Consider the following 20,740-nt stretch of genomic DNA (forward strand, 5'->3'; position numbering starts at 1 on the left):
AGTCTCATTCATTAGTGGGCACCAAACTCTTTCTTCTTTTCAACAAAGCAGAGTATCGTTTAACTTTTACTCTATTAGTAGTGCAACTCCCAACACCATTTTCAAAAGCTTTCCAGTTGAGCTCCATGTCTCCTGATGTGCTTCATAAATGACTATCTCAGACTCAAAATACTAATAAATGCTTTGCAGTTTTGAAAAGAGCATCAATTTTTGTGTCTGTCAAAAATACCATAAATATAGAAACCTTTGTTAAGTTGAAATCTTTGCTTTTGAATTTGCCAAAAAAGCTTCTGAAATTTACTCCCTTTGTTTCTTTTTTGTTTAAATATAATATATAGGAAATAATAAAATCATATTAAGCCTTCAAGAAGGATACAGTTACTAACAAGTGTGCTGCTTGTTTTTTAGTAACTTACACATGCTCCAAAGCGGATGTCAAATGTTCTGAGGAACTCCTGTAAAAATATTAGTTTATAATTGTGCCTCTGGTTCTTGGTTTCACAATTTCTTTTGCATCTGCCACAGATCTTTGCTTTTTTGGTTTAATTATATTTAAGTACTTTTGCAGTTGTAATGGTGTAGGGCATTGTCGTTTCAGTGCAATTGTGGCAGTCGTTCAGTTTCCTGCGGTATTTTCAACCACCTCTCCTGTAATTATTTCATTTAAATATTTGAATTTTAAAACATCATAAAACAATCTCTCTGATGGGTCATAAAATCCAATTATCTGAATATTCACCTCACTGCATGTTAAAAATCTGTATATAGAGTGATAGCAGCTCATTTAGGGGCCGATCTGATAAATTGCTATGTGTCTCCTGCAAGGTGCTGAGAATCCTGAAATATTATTGACTTCTGTGGAGCAGTAACCGGATGTATCTGAAATATATCATTAATATCTTAGGGCAGGGCACATTTTTGGTACCTATAGTAATGTTAACCATTGTAATAATAATATGTTGACATTGCATCATTAGGTCTAAATTGTTGTTGTCCCACTTGAAAGGGGGGCTAAATGTAACTTTTTTGTGTGCTGGACTGGTATTCAGACATGTTTTGCTAATGTGTACACAAAATCAAAATATCAGCAATCTGGATTACTTCTTTGGCCCTGTGTCAGATATTTACTATCTAATAAAGTTGTTTCAAATACAAATGTCTCTCTGTAAAAAGAGTGGTTAAAATTTGTATTATTCACATTAAAATATAAAACTGTGAAACTGAGATTATGCCCACAGATACATATTGAGTATGGCGAAACTCCCTCCCTCTGGCCAAAGTGGGATAATTCAAAAATAAAGGTGGCTGGCTCCCTCTGTACCAGCGCAGGAGGCTGGATTAGGGGACATCTTAAGGTCTCTTCCAGCCCAACGTTTCTACAATTCTGTGATTATTTTACCATGTTCCACTCTACTCTCTGAGGTGGTTCTGTGTGTGTCTTACCAGAGGTGGCATTTCGAAATCTTCACATCTCCCAAGAATAGTTATTTCCTGGTCTGTAGCCAGCTCACCTGGAGATGTGCTTTTGTTAGCTCTCACAAGCTCAGCAGAGTTGGGTTTGGTCAGCTCTTGGATGGGTGACTTAACTACCTTTTCAATTTGAGAGGTAGTCCCTGCAAGTCAGAGTTCAGGACACTGGTGAGGCAGCATGGAGAAGCCTAAAAAGAAGCACCTGATTTTATGTTTTGTTGCTTATATATGTGATCACATGAATATATATGGTGGACAGGGAGAACCCAAGAGTAAGAATGCATTCGTTCTGCAGCTGCATTGAGGCAGACAGATGTAGGATATGGAAGAAGTTGGATGGTAGGAAAGATATCACTCCAGTCTTCCTTCCCTCACCATGGTGCTTAGATAAATTGAAACTAACTATACTAAAATGAGAGGGGAGGACGGAATAATTACTGTAAACACAGTGCTTCACATTAGCATCTGTTTCAGTAAATCTAGGGATAAAGCGATTATTGCCTGTCCTGTTTTAAGGAGATTACTTTTGAAATGTGAATCAACACTGTATGAAGGCAGATCTTGTCACACATCTTTTGTGTTATACTTAGGGCTGGCAGAATTTGATGTTTATTTTTTATAATGTTGATAGATAATACTGATGTTTATTTTAAAGTTTTTTTCCTATTTTTATTATTTAAATTTTCGGTTATGGGAAATTATGGAGGGGATCAGACAATAATTATTGAATGACAGTAGACATTGAGACTCAAAAAGTTAAAGCTTTATAGCCATTAAAACTCAAATTGCCAACATCACATATCCAAATATACAAAGTTAGTATCCTTGAATCAAAGTCTAATAGGTTTTCAAGCTACATTTTTCTTACTTTGCCTATCAGTAGATTTAAATAGTCTCATGCAGTTTGCAGGCATTTCACCCTTGTGACTGTTCCTTTTAATTTTTGTTTAACTAGCTTCCTCATTTTTGTGTAGCTCCCCTTTTTGAAGTTAACTGCTACTGTGGTGGGCTTCTTTGGCATTCGTCCCCATACAAGGGTGTTAAATTTAATTATATTATGGTCGCTATTACCAAGTGGTTCAGCTATATTGATATCCTGGACCAAATGCTGTGCTGCACTTAGGACTGACTCAAGAATTGCCTCTCCCCTTTGAGTTCCAGGACAAGTTGCTCCAAGAGGCAGTCATTTATGGTGTCAAGAAATTTTATCTCTTCATCCTGTCCTGAGGTGACATGTACCCCGTCAACATGGGGATAGTTGAAATCCCCCATTATTACAGCATTTTCTCTCTTTGCAGGCTCTCTAATCTCCCTGAGTATTTCACAATCACAGTCACCATCCTGGTCAGGTGGTCCTTAATACATTCCTACTGCTGTACTGTTGTTGTTCAAGAATGGAATTTCTATCTATAGAGATTCTATGGCACAGTTTGATTTGAGATTTTTATTTAATTTGACTCTATGCTTTCTTTCACATATAGTGGCACTCCCCCATCAGTGCAACCTACTATGTTATTCCGTGGTATTACTCATCCCACTGGTTATCCTCATTCCCCCAAGTTTCTGTGATGTCTATTATGTCAATATCCTCATTTAATGACAGTCACTGTAGTTCTCCCATTAGTATTTAGACTTGTATATTTTGTCAATATTCAGTTGCTTTCCTTCATGTAAAAGTATCTCATTTAAATATGACTGTTCCTCTCTAGCTCCTAGGTGTACTTTACCAACTTCTTTCCTATCTTCTTTGTGAGAACATAGAGTTCCTTCTTTAATAAATTAATCCCTATGAGATGTGTCTGCCTGCATTGTGTGCTCATCTGCATCTGTCAGCTTTCCCCTAGTCCTTAGTTTAAAAAAACCCTCTACAACCTTTTTAAGAAAGACACAGAGATAATAAATGCAAGATCATCCTTGTGAGTTCTTCGGATACTTTAAACAAAAGGCTTCCAGATGATGGGAGATTCCTAGCGGTGTTTCATTGGATTGTGTTCAAGTTAAAAATCTTCAGGTCATTAAATGCAAAAAGTAAAAATAAAAGTATTGCCAAAATTGACCACTTGCTGATTTTTTGTAACAGTCTTACGGCATGTCTATACTGCAATCACAAGGTATATAGACATATTGAGCTAGCTCTAATCTAGCTAGCTCAGGTACCAGAATGATTGCACCGTACCATTTAGGGCGGGGGGGGGGGGGATTTGTCTGGCTGGCCGAAAGTAGGGAACAATGCTTTATGGCTGGGGGGAGCTGAAGGGGAGAGGTCAAACTACTGCAAAAGGGGACAAGGGGCCAGCATGGTGACACTGACGCATCCCCTGGGAACCGGACAGGTGGGAGGGTTTAAAAGGGGCAACTGTGTGCGTGAAGCCCCCTTCTACTCGGAGCAGGCTGAGGCAGCCCAGGTACCAGAACAGTCAAGCTGTGGCAGCTTGTGCTCCAGAGCGCACTAGACTTGCGAGGGATTCCTGGGCAGCTTGTACAGCCACGCTGAAGTGCACGCTGCTGCAGCTTCCCTGCTCCAGGACCTGAGCTAGTTAAATGAAAGCTAGTCTGGGTATGTTTACTTGAACTGTAATCACACCCTCTGACTGCAATAAGCATCCGCTTAGAGTGTAGCTCCTAAAACTGAGAACAAATATTTAAACACATAGTTGTTTGAATGCATGATAATGCTAGGAATACCCATAGTAAGTTTATAAGGTGCCAAACACTACCTTCCTGATCCCTCTACCATAAAACTTTTTCTTTAGGAAAAAAACTAATATATGTATATCTAATACAGAACTTCTAAACGATACAAATATCTTTCCTGCTGTTTTGCTGCCTGCTTTTTCTAGTGCTCTTGTTGTCATTGAGAGGTTATGACAACATGAGCCATATTGTATTTATAAACATCATGTGTTTCCTTGATATGACTTGCAGTGTCTGCCAAGCAGAACACATGGAAGAAACATTTCTCATTAGCTCAGCATTGGTTTTGGTTATACTGATTTCCGGGACAGGAAAAATGCCTTTCTTGCTCAGACTTAACTTTCGGACAGTGGAAGCAAAGCCTGTGAATATCCATGAAATCTCTTGAACAGAGAGGCTGCTGCTGTTTTAATCCACATGTTTTGTCTCAGAGCTTCTTCTAGCAAAACAAAAACAAAGAAGTTTAGTTTTAAGACAATGTAAAGACAAGCTTAGCTGAAAGTACTTTTGTGTTCTAATACCTGCCAGATGCTTCTAGAAAAGGAGTTCACCAAAAGATGTAAGGTAAGATGCCTATTCGTAGTGAATATGGAATTCCTTTTTCTTTTTGGCTAAAGGATATTTTTAGATTAACTGGGGATTTAAACCAGAGATCAAAACTAGATTTTTTTAAAATCTTCCAGAAGAAGAAATGTTTTATTCCCCTGTTGACTACCAAAACTAGTCTTTTTATGTCTAGTTTAAAATCTGTGTATTGAAAGTAATAATTTGATTACTTTCTAACTTGTCATTTGAAATCTGGTTGAGAGTTCAACATAATATATAAATATAGTATCTGATGCTCTGGAATTGTTTCTGTGACATGAGTTTTACTATTTTTAATGAATGAGCTATTACTAAGCTGCCAATTATTTATGGTGCTGTAGGGAAGAAGACATTGAGAGGTAGCTGTATCTAATCAAACTGTTATGAAATATAATAAATGTACCTGTGCTCTTTCATTCATGTGTCTTTCATATCCTATAAAAATTACCCCATAAATGATCTAGATTATTGAGAAGGTGGCTAGAAGATTAAGAATTAGTTAATTTTTATTTTTAGCTATGAATAAAACAAAATATAAACGTCAAGTATCGCACATATAACGATCTGTTTAAATGTACAGATCCTAAGCTATATTTGGATAGAGATCTCATTGTGGCTTTTTAAATAATTAAGTGGTAATGTGCTATTGTTGAATTATATTTATTTTGAAAAAATATCATTCATGTTCTATGTAATCATATAGATTCTGTAATATAGCAACAATCTAAAAGTAGCATTTTTAAAAGTTGCCAAAGAATAAAATTGGTCTGTTAAAACCAAGTTCTACTTACTTATTTTCAAGTTAAATGATATCAAACTTGATCTGAAAAAAAGTATTTTAGCTAACATCGACCAGTCTAGGAATATGAGTATGCCCCACCCACTCTGCAAATACCAGAAGTCTTCCAGTTATATATTATTCTCTTTTTAGATTAAGATATCACAAGCCTGTCATCTGGAAATCCCCAGTAACTTTTTCTGTGAAGAAATAGATCCATGCTCCCACCATGATACACTCACTTTAATAGTGTTTTTATTTCCTTCTAATGGCCTCTCCTTCTGGCTGAGGGTTGCAAGCAGCTTGCTCTGGAGCGTGTCAGTACACCTCCTGGGTCATCCAGATCGAATTATTTAAGAGCAACTCAAGTTTTCTGTTGGCCTGTGACTGAGTCTGGAGGTCAAGCCTCTAACACAAAGTGTGATTGTGAAGTTTGCCTTCTTGACAAAAGTCCCATTGGCTTCAGTGGGAGTTTTCCCTGAATAAGGACATGAGGATTGGGTTTGGGTCCATTTTTAGTATTTGTTAGTTGCTTCTTTTATTCTTAATCCACATACTTTTACAGAAAGTTTCCTGGTTCCTATTCCTTGGATGTTTTACTCTTTCACAGCCCTTGTGTTTGACAAATCAATTTGCAATAGTCTGGCTATTTACCTCCATTTCCTAAGTATTTGGCAGAGTCAGACATTGCTACTCACGGCTGTGTCTACCATTGTTAGAAACCAGTCTTCCCTTGTAAATAAGGAAGCATAAGAGAATTCAGAAGACCCCGTAAGCTCTGAGATAGCACTGGAACCAAGGATGACTTTCAGTCTTCCATACAGCTTTGTACATCGGCTCTTACCTCAACAGAGATTAAAAATCACCTTGCTGAGATTAATTTAGTCTATTGTGCTCTCTCTGTGACATCAGCCTGGTTGGAAGGAACAGTTCTTCTTTCTTTAAGCCTGACATTGCTTTATTTAATCAGGACTTTACTTTAGCCTTCCCTAGCGTCCTTCCTTATTACATTATCCGGAAGTACAACTCTTTGTACAGGATCTTAGTTCCCTGCTCACAGCTGAGTCCTCAGTTCTTTGTTCAACCAATTGCTTTCCTCTAGGCAAATATAGCAGCCAAAGGGCCAGATTCCATAAGCAAGATAAGGCCTACTTTGTCTTCATCCTCTTTTTTCTATAGAAGCAGAAAAGAGATCCAATTCCTGATCTTTTTGGAGAATCCACACACACAGCTGTGGTCTTTGATTAGATGGTGTCAGTTCTAATCTGGAGTCAAGAAAACTGATCAGACTCCTGAAAATATGAGCAGTACGAACAGCCTTTCTTGGATACACATAAGATCTAGGGTAAAAATAATCTGAGTTGGCATAAACAAGACAGCTGCAAAAATCAGTCGGCAAAAGGGCACCCCTGAAAAAGTATATGGTATTGGAATCCTGTCTCTTTCTTTAATGTACAGAAACATATCTTTAGGTTTTAGGACAATTTGCATGTGATTGAAGTTTAACATGCAAATTAAGTGGCTGAACAGGCCAAAAGGTTTGTTGGATAACTTTGGTTCCTCAACCACTCAGTTTTAATCACAGTGGATAACTTCTACCCTGGGGATCCCTACTTTTAACCTTAGTTATTTACTTCAGCCAAATAAGCAGTTTTGCATCCAGTCAGCTAAACTGCAGTCTGTTCTTGGTGGATGTATGTCTCATTCCTCCAACACACCCCATTTTATCCATCCATTATGGTAAACGTAATCCAGGAAGCCCAAACAGTCCTCTTATTAATAGCCTCTGATTGGATCCTGTGGTCTAGACTGTTTACACAACATGGTTTCAGACAGTGGCAGGAAGGACCTTTGGGAATCAAACCTCACAAGTACAGGTTTTTTTTGTCAAAAGTGGCTCTCTCCTTAGGCCAGTGACAACAGGTCATTCTGTATACAATGAAACCTCTCTTAAGTCACCACTCAATGAACTACCAAAACTGTGTGGGCTGGAAGAGTTGGTCTCTAACTAAAGTATCCCCAAGGTTTCAAATACAATTTTGTTCAGTCTTCAAAGTGATTGCAGGTTACAGGTGGCGTTTACTTCAGGTTTCCCTGTATTTACAGGTAACTCTAACAAGCTTAAGACACTCAGCAAGTTAGTTGAGCCCTGAGACCCCCACGTCTCATTATATTACTTCTCTGTCCTGGTACGCTGATCGCTAGATTGTCTTTGCATTTGTCAAATGTTGAACAGAAGGAAGTAAAGTTGAAAGAGAATAAATGTTCACAGAACAGAACAATTACTCTTGAGACTGTGATAGCAATTATATTAATGTGGTAAAAGAGGTGTTAATGCAAATACTCCCGCTGGCCTCCTCTATAGGAGTGGAAGATTCAGCCCACAAGGAAGCAAACCAGTTCTGCAGCAGGTTCACAGTAGCATATGCCACAAAGCCCAGTTGCATGGGGGCTCCCGATGCACTGTTGTGTGGGATGAGGAAAGGGGCTAGTGGATCCATTGTTATACTCATCCACTGACCTTTCCTTCCTACAGATGAGGACTGCAGATAGTGCTGGGTGCAAAACTTATGACATAATATTTTCCTTCTTATCTGCTGCATTCTTATTTAGCGGTAACAGTGGGTTACAGGTGTAAAATATGCGTAGGATTTAAACGACCAACTATATTGTATACTGTTTCTTTACTATTTATATCCTAACATATTCCATATTCCTGTAATAGAAAACATGTTTTGACTCAGTCATTTGATAATTCCAGATGAGACTAAAGGTTATGTTTTTCCTTATTCTTGTTTAATCATAAGAAGTTGTTCAATTCTATTTGGCTTTGGCACAGTAGGAAAAGCTACAAATATGGAACAGAAATAAAAGCTGAATAGTAGATCAGAGAGTCAAGGAGCCATGCATTTATTTTGATTTATGAGATCAGTTACTCACAGGACTCCTTTTTTTTTAAAGAGTAGAAATCTGATATACAGCATATTTAAACCAAATAAAAATGCTGATCTGTACCAGAGCTATATATGCTTGAAACTATTCCTTTTTTGGGAAGAAAATGGATGAATCCATCAGTTCAGCAGTGCCCCAAGGAGGTGCTGGAATTCAGAATGGTTTTAAGGATTTGGCTTTCAAGGCTGATAGCGACTGCATGCGTTTTCTTGACAATGCATTTGATCTCTTAAGGGGAAAGGGAAGGAAATGCTTGTTACATCTGCACAAAGCAGGCAACTTTTGTTTATGTGCTTAAAATCCTATCTAAAAGCAACAGTACAAAAGTAAATCAAACAAACAGAACTATTTGTTTGTAACACTAATTCCCAGCCATTTCAAGGGCCCCTACCTTAATTCTACAAAACATCGGTGACAACTTTTATATGTTCAGTTCAAAAAGAATAAAAGCTTTTGGTTTGGGTGTGCCAAAGTATGCTGGTGAGTTAAATGTGGATATTGGCAAACCAATGATATAATTATGTAAAACCAACCTTTTCAGGATAGAAATGTGTTATGTTTCAATGTGTTTGTATTTTTTTCATTGACAATGACACCCTGACATATCTTGGCTGAAATGCACTCGCTATCGTCTAAGATATTTTGTCTGGAAAGTGCACTAAGGAAGAAAATGAGAGCTTTGTTAACTTCCTTCTGTTAAATTTGGTAGTTTAAAATGAGGTGGTTTTTTTTCTTTTTACTTTCACATTCTGTTTATTTGTGAAAAAAGAAAACAGCTCCATGAAACATGCTCATAAACACTCAGAAATGAACTCATGCTAAGCTGGCTGATCTGGATGTTTGCTTTTGTGATTGGAGTAGAATTATGCAGTCTGGTACCAGGGAGATAGCTTGTGCGGCAAAATTAAGGTTGGTGATGAGAGAGAAAAACCCCACACAGGCAGACTTTGATTTCAGGCATGCTTATGTGTGGTTATGTTGATGCAGAATGTTCTGGATCTCACACATGCATCAGTGTCTTTGGAACATGATGTTCCATTTGTCTTAAGCATGGCTAGACCAGAAGCTCCTACTGGAGAGTCTTAGACGGATGCTAAAAGCGACATCTCCTCATTCCTCTCTCCCACCTTAAATAGTACTCCACAAGCCTACCAAGGAAGCTATTTCATTGAAAACTAATCTACATTAACTGACAGCTAAGGATGTGAAAATGGGTTCAGGGAAAATATGAACAGCCTTGTGGAAAGTTAGAGCCCTCATTTCTACCCGTATCTGGACCAATATACCTTCCAAGCTGAACTCAATTTAGGTAAGAAATTAAATGTATTAGCATCATTATTATTGTTATCCATTGCTTTAAATGTTCCTGCAACCCAGCTGCATTTCCCTCACCTGTAGATTGGATTCCTGTTTTACCCTGAGGAAACAACTGTATTCCCAGGAATCTGGTCTACAGGAGTGGGAGAGACAATTGGGGGGGGAGGGGGGACAATGGACAAGGACAAGCTGCCACAAGTGCCATTGGGACAGTGATCATATGTATGTGTCATCTGGAATTGGATTGTATTTTGGGAGTGGCATGGGACACAGCCATTTTTGCAAAAGATGGGGATTTGCCACTCCTCACACACACACAGAGTTTGTTAGAGCTTATCCTGCCATTGTATAACCTTGGAACCTTTTGAAGTCCTCCATGAATAATCAGAGTTGAATTAGCAGTTGCGTATTCACTTAACCACAAGTGCCTGTACACATGCTGGAACATCTGTTTCAGCATTTCCAGTTGGGAACCATTCCCACTGCACCCAGATGTAAAGTAATGTAAAGTCTCTGGGCTACTGCACTGAAATACAACTTGTAGAACATCGCAAGGGGAGCATGTCTCTTTCCCCCTCAAACCTCCTCACCAATAGAACTGGACAAGCTCGTTATGCTTAGTTTGGAGGCCATTTGTAGCTTTGAAAGTGCAACTCAAACACTGTTCTGGTTTACAGAAGTGTGAAGGGACAGAGGGGGCTAGAGCGTTGCTCAGACTGCAGCAGAGAGTGTTGGTGTATCCCGCTCCCCACACCCTCACTCTCTCAGGCCAGGAAGAGCCTGAAGCATTTTCCCCCCATAGGCTGGGTTAAACACACTGGCATAAATTGGACACACACTTTCTCTCTTCCTCTCCTTCCGCCTGCCCATTATTTTCTGCTGGGTAGGTACAATCTAATTGATTGTGATTGCAGTCAATAAACCAAAATCTTGTAGCTTTCAAGAACATTTTTGTGCATTCTTGCTTTTCCCCCTCCTTCAGTTTCTTCATTCTCGCCTTCCATTTTGTCATTGTAACCTTCTGACTTTTTGTTTTTTTCCCCAGAATCTCTCTCATACTTCGTTCTCTTCTCTTCCTCTGACTCTTACTGTTTCTCGCTCCAAGGCGTAATCTTATTTTTGTACCTCTGTCCTCACAATCTGTTAACCCTTTCCTGACTTGCCCATTAGGCTCTCTTTACGCCCAGATTCTCTCTCTTTCTCTTTCTGTCTCTCACCTCCCATCTCTCTCACAGACTACCTACAATGTTTCTTTCTCTTTTCCTTCCATAGTCTCCCAGCCTCACTTCCCTACTTCCCACCCCACATTTCCTTTCACTCTTCCTTCCCCGCTATCATGGTTTATGGATTATTTAGATTTTACTTTGCACTCCATGGCTGCTGCTGTATTTTAAGCTTCTTTAGCTTTCTGATAACCACACGTAACATTTACCCTCCTGCTGTAATTACTAACCCTACAGTAAAAATTGCATGTTACTGAAACAGTTGTTTTTCCTTAATGATGGAAATGATATTGATGATATAACAATCAGAACTTTCTCAGTTTATTTACAGTGTTGGGAGTTTTGGCAAGTCCAGCACAAGCAGACAAACATGGGTAAAAGAGAAGACAGGAGAAGGGAAACAGGAAAATAGGTGAATCTTTTCTGGTCCAGTGGTGTCTGGGTGATGGTGGTTGTCAGCTACAGAAGAGAGGTATAGTTCTTTACCTGGGCAAGCAGAGACCTTAGGCCAGGTTGGAAGGTGGATCAAGGTAAAGTTCAGCTAGTGGACAGGTTGTGTCTACACTTAACAGTGGTATGTAGAGAACATGCACTGCATGCCTCTAGCATGGGTATAAATAGCAGTGTAAACGGTGAGGCACTGCTGCTGTGGGGAGTAAAGACACATCAGAACCTTAGGGAATGTATTTTTCATAGCTCTCTTCATGCCCCGCCCCCCATCTATACTGCTGTTTTTATCAGCATAGTGTTCTGCCTCTCTGCTGCCAGAGTCTTTCCCCACTGCAGTGTAAAGCTCTGGCAGCAGAGAAGGGCTTTGGCGAGGGGAGGCAGCAGAGAAAGGCTGCCCCTCCACCCGAGCTTGTTGCTGCCATTTGTAGCTACACAGCACAGTATGGGTACAGCCTGCTTTTCACTGTGAAATGTGGCTACATGTTCCCTACACACTGCTGCCAGAGTGGACAAGACTTCATTGTCTGGAACCAGTGGGCTGGCATCAAATGAGAAGGCAGCAGTCAAATCCAGGACTGGCTGTGGTGTGCTGAGAAAATCCCCAAAGCACCATGGGCTGAGGTGTAGTAGGCATGATTTAGTCCCAGTTTAGTCCCATGACTTGGAAGAATAAGGAAACACATGAAAACGACAGACACAAAGCAAACAGACAAAAAGCAGAGCAGACCTGAGCTCTAGGTTTTACACTTCTCAGCCCATGGAAAACTACCAGGCTCTTCACAGCTGGCCTTCCAGAGCTTTCCAGTAGCTCCTATAACCCAAACAAACTTAACTTGAAAACAAGAAAATATTGAGCAATTTCAAAACATGCCTGTTTTAGCAGTCCTAGTTCATGTCAACAAAAGTTCAACTCTCCAGCAGGGTTCTGCAAGGATCCAACAGGCATTGGGTGCTTTCTACTGCAACCCCAGGTAAAAGGTTTAAAACCTTTCCCTATAGTTCCCTAGAGTCATAGGCCTTAAACCTGTTAGTCTCTCTCCTATAGGTAGGTCATTTAGTCTCATTGTCACCCCTTTAAGTGTTATGTTTTCCTTCCTCATGCCCCCTCTCCTGCGACCTCTGAGCTCTGGATGTGCCAGCCACAGGAGCCCCTCCCTGCCCCCGGCCTGCTGCTGCCGACCTTCCTCTTTCCGTATTGTCTTGCTGTCTCTCCCAGGGCTGGCTAGTGTATGATGGGGTCAAGGTCTTGTCTAGGAAAGAGGGAGGAAGCATGGGATTCAAAAATGAGGTGGGATAGCTAATAAGGAGGGCAGAAGAAGCTGCGAGTATCCCATTCTGGTTGTATCATCTCGGTTCGAGTCTTGGGGCAGAGGAAAAAGACAATGGAAAAAAAGATGAAAATGGAGCAGAGAGTAGATTGAGTGAGAATCCTATATATAGAAATGTAACAGGTAGGGAAGAAGAGAAAAATGCCAATGAAATCAGCACAATTGTAGATGTGTATAGTTTAGCACAGCCAGTGGTGCCAGCCTAGCTTTTGGGGGGGCTTTTTCATACATATATGTGTGTACCAATGACTTCCTTTTAGCTAGAAAAACATGTTTATTTATATTGAATCACCTCTGGGAGAAAATGTGAGGTTTAAATTACACGGGAGTGGGAGGATTGCAGCTTGAAATAACAGCCGATCCCATAGTCCCTGGCTCATGCAGCTTCAGAAAAGGGCTTGTTATATTGACCCTAATTTTGTGATCCCAGAAATAATTGGAAAGGCTTGCAGAATCTTCATCCCCCACAAGATTCACCCACCCCTACTTGCCTGTATTTCATTTCTGATAAATGTTTCATCATGTGAAATTCTTGATTCTGCCGAAATGCTGCCACCACCAAAGGACTGAGCACACAATTTAAACTACAATATTAAAACATTTAAAATATATATTCCCCCAAAAAAATGCTGGCTTGGGGCTCAGGTGCCCCGGGGGTCAGTGGGTTCAGACACAGCTTGCCTAATGTTGTAAGAGCCATCTCTTCTACAGGAAGTCCTTCTGTGCCAGTACTGAAGCACAAGTACTACAGAGCTCTTTACAGTGGTTCACACTAGTTGATATTTAAGTGATTTTAAAAAAGAAATAGGAAGTTTGGAATGAATATAAGGTGATGGAACTTTACAGCACCTGTGTTTACCACAGGACATACTCTGCTTTAGCAAGTGCCTTAGGAATCTGTGAAGACCCTGTTAAGAGGTAATACAAATCAGAAGGTACACTAAGAGCACAGAAGCTAAATCATCTGTGACTGTCACAACTCTAATGGTATGTCTGTACTACTCGCCGGATCGGCGGGCAGCAATCGATCCAGCGAGAGTCGATCTATCGCATCTAGTTTAGACGCGATAAATCGACCCCCGAGCTCTCTCCCGTTGACTCCTGTACTCCACTGCTGCAAGAGGGGTAGGCAGAGGCAGCGGGGGAGCAGCAGCAGTTGACTCACTACAGTGATGACACCGTGGTGAGTAGGTCTAAGTACGTCGACTTCAGGTATGTGAATAACGTAGCTGAAGTTGCGTAACTTAGATCGGGACACACACACACACCCCGTTGTACACTAGGCCTAAGCCTCCTTACACTGCTAGAACTAGTCTCTTACCTCCCCATCCACCTGAATCTGCCATCAGAATTCAAATAAGAATTCTGACGGGTCCATTTTTTGATCTTTTTGGAGATGCCACAGAAATCTATGTGGCTATAAATATAGATGTTTAGCTGGAGGGCTGCTTTAGAAAATTTGAGACTAATTTTAAAGTTTGTTCCAATTTATGGGAAATAATTCACAGGATACAGTAGCATAAAGATGGCACTGGCTTGTTCCACTCTGCCAGCTGCATATAAACTTGAGTACCAGCTGCCTGTGCTTTACCCTTCACTGTCCCTTGTTTTTCGATGGACGGAGAAAAGGTGATGTGCGGTGTCAGGATGGGCCATTAACACTTCTCTTCCCTCTTCTACTGAAGAATGGAAGGGTACAGATCTGGGGAACAGTTCCTCTTAGAACAAGGAGCAGATGGCCTTACTTATAGGCTCCCAGTGCTCCACTAAGCTGAGAAAGATGGGTGCTACAGATCCCCTTGGCAGTCCTCATGGACCTTAACCCACAACTTGAGAGCCCCTGATCTAAATGTTATAACAGGATTTTGTCATCTGTAACTTCTAATTTCTTGGATCAGGATTAGACTCTACGCTAGCTCGTATGTGGTGGAGCTTTTGGTATTCACATGAGGACCTCAGTGGCAAAAACAGCAGAAATCAACACTTTCCTTGGTATTTATCTGTGAAAACATCTCTGACAAATTACCTTAGTTTTTGGGTTTTGTGAGACTGTATTAGTTAGTCATGTTCAAGCAAAACTCCCATTGACTTCATACTCTGGCAAAGTTTGTCCTGGAGTGCAGGTTCAGGCTCTAAATTAGTAATAAACATTTTAGTGGGTAAGTCAGCTTGTCTGTGTTTTTTCAAGGAAACAGTTATTTATAGAAATGAAAACAAGAGACTAGCTATGTAACTATTTCCAGCTATAAAAATATTAAAAGAAAAGGAATAATTGTCAGAATGGTCAGATGATAAAATGGAACCACCCTTGTGTCACACACACACACACACTCTGAAATAGGTCTTTTAAAAAAAAATCTTGTCCAACTTTATAAATGGTATTTTTTTCCCTTGTGTCTGTAACATTTTTTCAACTAATAAAAAAGAGAGATAAATTAATGGGAAGGGAAAATAGCTGCGAAGCTCCAACAGACTAATGAAGTTATTAGTGTTTTAGAGGAAATGAGGGAGAGTGGTGCAGTTAAGTGCCCAATGGTGACTTCAGCCTTTCACTAACATGGATTTTAGAGCAATAAATAGCCCAGAATTTTGTGCCTGATCCTGATGAAGCCTGGAGCTCGGTACCTCTCAGGATCATGCCCTTTTGCGTACTGTTTGTTGAGCTGAAAAAGAAACCTCATACGGAACATTATAAACAAGTAAATAGCTACCAAGTAAAAGCAGGATAAGGCACGGCAAGATAGACAAGCCTTGAGGGCTCTGATAAAGTAATTAAAATGGAGAGTGATGCTTGAGTGGTTTGTATGTATTATAAGAACCCAGAGATTGAATTGCAGCCTTGGTAATGACATGTCCATGCATTATTTATAAATTTGTTCTATGACATATTTTCAAATTAAAAGAGGCTTCATTCCTTAAGTAATAAAAGCCTTCCTGTGCATCAGACATACTTGAAGCTTATAGTATATTGCGTCTGATGCCCAGGAGCCCAGTCACAGTATATCTGGTGTTCTGGGGTATACTTTATTATGCTAGAGTCCAGTTATGGAAAATGAAGCTGGGATTGGACAACAGGGGATGGATCACTCAATGACTGCCCGTTCTGTCTATTCCCTCTGAAGCACCTGGTGTTAGTCCCTGTGGAAGACAGGATACTGTGCTAGATGGACCATTGGTGTGACCCAATATGGCTGTTCTTATGTACATCCTACCAGTTTGTAATTCATTGCAGATCAACTACAGTAAGACATAGTGACCCCTCTATATACTCCATATTATAACAATATTAATGGGATTTCTTACTGCAGGGTTGTTAAACTTTTTTTAAAAGGCTATTGGTAGAATGTACACGGCACTTGTTAGGAAGCGCCTGTGTTATCAATATGTATTAAACAATTGGTCTGTTTTCCACTTTTGGTGTTTCTGGGGTCCAGTTGGTCAGCATTTCTGACTTTAGTTATAACTAAATCAAGCATCCAAATCCCCATTTTAAAAAAAGTGAGTGCTTGATGGGCTAGCTAAAGCTGCCCAATGTAAACCAGATGCCTCAATGGTAGAGAATGTTTTGCTTCCTGTAGCCACAAGAAACAACAAACCCTGACTGATTAAATTCAAAATACAAATAAATTGATTTAATGGTCTTTTATGTCATGACATTCTGTTCATATATTTCTAGTGCAAATATTTAATCAAGATATTATTTTTAAAAAATATAAGTATGTTGTGTGAAAATACTGTGAAATTCTAGTCAAAACCAGTGGTGATGTTTTGTACATTTTTTTAAAAAATGGTGCATGTGTCACAACATACCAAAGCTGTCTCTAATGTGAAAGAGTTCTTCCATCTGCTTATTGAAACAGAAATGATATCTACTGATTAGAGCATGAGACTGTGAGTCCGAAATCCTGGACTCTGTTCTAGATTTGCCACTGACCTTAGTCAAGTCACTTAACCACCCTGTGCCTCAGTTTGCCCATCTGTGAAACAGTTGTAATAATACCTTTCTCATTGAAGTTTTGTGAAGCTAAATTAATTTTTGCAAAGTTCTTTGGGGAAAGCACCATGGAATAGAAAAGTATTATTCCAATCACATCCCATCATGGATGACCCCCCACTAATACACATACACACAGAGTCATAAGAACAGTCATACTGGGTCACACCAAAGGTCCATCTAGTCCACTGTCCTGTCTTCCAACAGTGGCCAATGCTGTCTGCTTCAGAGAGAATGAACAGAACAGGCAATCTTTGAGTGATCCATCCCATCGTCCTCTCCCAGCTTCTGGCAGACAGAGGCTAGGGACACACAGAGCATGGTGTTGTATCCTTGCCCATCCTGGCTAATAGCCATAGGTGGACCTATCCTCCATGAACTTATCTAAATCTTTTTTTGAACTCTGTTATAGTTTTGACCTTCACAATATCCCCTGGCAACTAGATCCACTGGTTGACTGTGTGTTGTGTGAAGAAGTACTTCCTTTTGTTTGCTTTAAGCCTCTGCCTATTAATTTCATTGTGTGACCCCTAGTTCTTGGGTTGTATGAAAGAGTAAATAACACTTCCTTATTCACTTTCTCCACACCAGTCAAGATTTATAGACCTCTGTCATATACCCCTTTTAGTCATCCCTTTTCCAAGCTGAAAAGTCCCTGTCTTTTTAATCTTTCCTCTTATGGAAGTTGTTCTATACTCCTAATCGTTATTGCTGCCCTTCCCTGTACCTTTTCCAATTCCAATATATCTTTTTTGAGATTGGGCACGAGAGCTGCATGCTGAATTCAAGATGTGAGCATACCATGGATTTTTATAAAGACATTATGATATTTTCTGTCTTATTCTCTATCCCTTTTCTAATGGTTCCTAACATTCTGTTAGTTTTTTTGACTGCCGCTGCACATTGAGTAGATGTCAGTCATATAACCCCATACATGTAACCCAGCAAATTTCCCTATGCCATTACAGCTCTCACTTTCTTCCCTTTCTCATCAAGAACACTATACCTTTCCTCCAGCTGAAAAAACCCACAGGGCTAGGACCACAAAAAAAGGGGACTTGTATTCAGTGTTGCAAGGCTTAATGCTTGGGGCTGTCTATGTATTAAGTAACATATTAAGGGGGTGCATGGGTGGGTCCTTAAGTTTGTGCATTTGTTTCACTGTTACCAAGCATTACAAGGGGTGTGTGGGTCTTGAAAATCACCAAAACCTGTGTGTTGTCTTTTATGGACAGCTCCTTTAGGTGCTGTGCCACCTACTGTAATCCACAGCCCTGAGTTCAGTGCCCAGGCTCCTATGCAACGTATGGGGAGAGATAGGCACCTAATAATGAGATCCACAAAAGCCAGCATGCTAAGTGGGGAGCTGCCTAAGCCAGCCAATAAGAAATGCCAAGGAGAGAGAGTTGAGGTGCCTAAGTCTAGGCTGGAGGAAGGTGTCTTCTGCTCAGGCATCGCCATTGTGAACTCTCTCTAAATTCCCCTTCTGCCTGCTTTGAACCCAGGTCTCTCACCTCTCAGGTAAGTGCCCTAACCACTGGGCTATAGGGTGTTCTGGGGTGGGGCTCTTTCACTCTCCTGCTGAAGCTGTTCCACTTTGTTTAAAACACTTAACAGTCACTGGGCCAGGGCAAGTGTAAGAGAAACTCTATAGCCCTGTGGTTAGGACACTGAGCTAGCATGTGGGAAAGACAGGCCCCAATCCCTGTTCCAATGACTAATTGTTTATATAAAGTGGAACAGCTTCAGCAGGACAGATTGGGAGAGATTTCTGTCCCCCGAGTACCCCATACCCCCGTGATTAGGGGCACTCTTTGAAGGGGAGACCTAGATTCAAATCCCTGCTCCACATTAGGCACAGGAGTGATTTGAACCTGGGTCATCCTGCATGGGTGCTCTAGCCACAGGGCAAAAGTTATAAAGGGGCCAGCACCACCACTATCTTCTCATCCTCTTCCAGCTGTGTTTTGTCCAAGGCCCAATGCAGTAGGCGTGCTCAGAGCGTGTCTACCAGATTGGGGCCCGCGGACAAGATAGGCAGGAGGACACCTAGTTTGTGAATTCCATTGAGGCTTAGGGGACTTGGTGTCAGGGCTTAGGCAGCTGTGCACATGCCCCCTGGCAGAAATTCAGGCAGCTAGGGGGTTTCACCACTGGAAACTTAGGCACCTACAGGGTTAGGTGGCAGCTGAGCAGGGATTTGAGATTTTGGCTTTGGGCACCGAAAGTGGCAGCTAAGCATCTAAATCCCTTTTAGATCTAGCCCACAAATGCCCACTATAATGAGACAGGTGGCATTTTAAAAAAATAAACATGCAGCAGATAACTGCAGTGCTGTAAAGTGCTTATGTTGTGTGTTTTCCCTGTGTCATTTCAGTTCCATCTCTCCGACCTGAGTGAGTATTGTATTTTTAAAAAAGTATTTCCAACATTATTGGATATTTTGGGTATGGGGGTCAGAGGGAAGGTCGTTTTCCTGTAATCATTCTAAATAAATAATCGACAGTTGCTTTTTTTAACTGTCTCTTTTTTCAACTGCCTCTTTTTTCCAAAAGTGATCTTAATTGCGTGTGCAATGTTCTGATGAGATAGCAATGAAATTGATTTACGATGGTCCCAAAGTTCAGCTTGGTAAAGCTGCTAAGGTAACTGGTTAATTAGTAGACAGCCTCCTGTTTTGCTCAGGTGCTGTATCTTAGGGAGAGTTTCACATTTCACTCCCCTAAATGTCTCTACCAATCCGATTACTTTAAAAGTTGCTCAGATCAATGCGTTCTGTGTTTTTCCTAAGTTTTCTGCAATGCTGAGTTTACTGAGTTCTTACTGAATAATTAACATGTGTACGTCATCTTGTTTTCTTTTAGAATAAGCCTTCTTCCCTTAATAAAGGTTACCTGCTGTTTTATTTATGGTTCACTCCTTTGCAAGACTCTGTATTGCTTCATTGTTTAATGTTAGTCTCTTCTTTATATTTTATACACACACATTAAAGAAATTGTTCAGTGATTGAATTACATAGTGGTAGGATGCACAGTTTGTGGCTGGGTGACATGCCACAAAGGTTATTTAGTGACTAATTTCTAAGGGGAGGGGATATTGCAGACTTATTCTGTGGAAAAGTACTTAAGTCTCTTGAAGCAGCACTATTTGGATGATCCAGTAAAACAAGATGGCCCATACTTGTTGCGAGCAGAGGGAATGAGGAGCCTTTTTAAGGTTTAAAATCTTTTCCCAAGAACGCGGGATGCCTAAAATGTCCTATTCTAGACTGAGGATTCAGATTCAAGGCTGTAAACAAAAGAACTGTATTTTATGAAGCGGAACCAAATGTTGTTGTTATTGCTGTATCCATGCAGGTGATTTCCCTAAGTAAAAGTAAGTGGTTTTAATTATTTCAGAATAAAAACGTTTAGCAAGGATATTTTTATTTGTCTTTGAGTTGCAATGTTGTCTAGTTAAAAAATAGTATTGTTTTTAATAGCAGTCTCAGAACAGTAGGCACAAATACACGGATTAGAGGTAGAGTACTTAAGCATATTTTTTAAATTTGTGCCTGAAAGAACAGACAGTCTAAAATATGTCCTGAAAATCTTCGCCACATGTTTATAGATGCCATGGTTAATGTGCACATTGACTATAGATGAGTTTAAGCAGTCAGCCATTATTTTTGCTCTTAAGTTTCTTTTGTGGCTAGCTTGGAGTTTTATAGATTTGCTCTATATTCAATAAAAAGTTAAATGGGTATTCTTTGCTTCCCCATAGGACTTTTAGGATACTGTGTGAATTAAACTTATGTGTAAGCAGGGATCCGTAAGGGCAACATCTGAGCCAAACATGTAAAATACCATGAGATAAACATTTGTATAGCTGTAGAGGCTTGGCTTATGTGCAGGTGTACATGAAAGAACTGGGTATAATCAAGAAAAATGTTAAGTATGTGCTTGATCCT

The 20,740-nt window shown here is 40.2% G+C and overlaps 1 protein-coding gene across 8 annotated transcripts in view; it reads left to right on the top strand.

The window, feature by feature from the left end:
- The window catches only part of KIAA1217 (KIAA1217 ortholog), a 255,962-nt gene that overhangs the window by 152,721 nt on the left and 82,501 nt on the right, over positions 1–20,740 (top strand). The window contains exon 1 of one of the 8 annotated variants that reach the window (XM_074946091.1): positions 19,948–20,166. The exons of the other annotated variants lie outside the window; for them this stretch is intronic. The gene's annotated coding sequence lies outside the window, so the exon portion shown is untranslated. Of the gene's footprint in view, positions 1–19,947; positions 20,167–20,740 lie in introns of those variants that run through there. 8 annotated transcript variants of the gene reach the window in all.

The sequence above is a fragment of the Natator depressus genome, chromosome 2, assembly GCF_965152275.1.
Source record: "Natator depressus isolate rNatDep1 chromosome 2, rNatDep2.hap1, whole genome shotgun sequence".
Classification (NCBI taxonomy): domain Eukaryota; kingdom Metazoa; phylum Chordata; order Testudines; family Cheloniidae; genus Natator; species Natator depressus.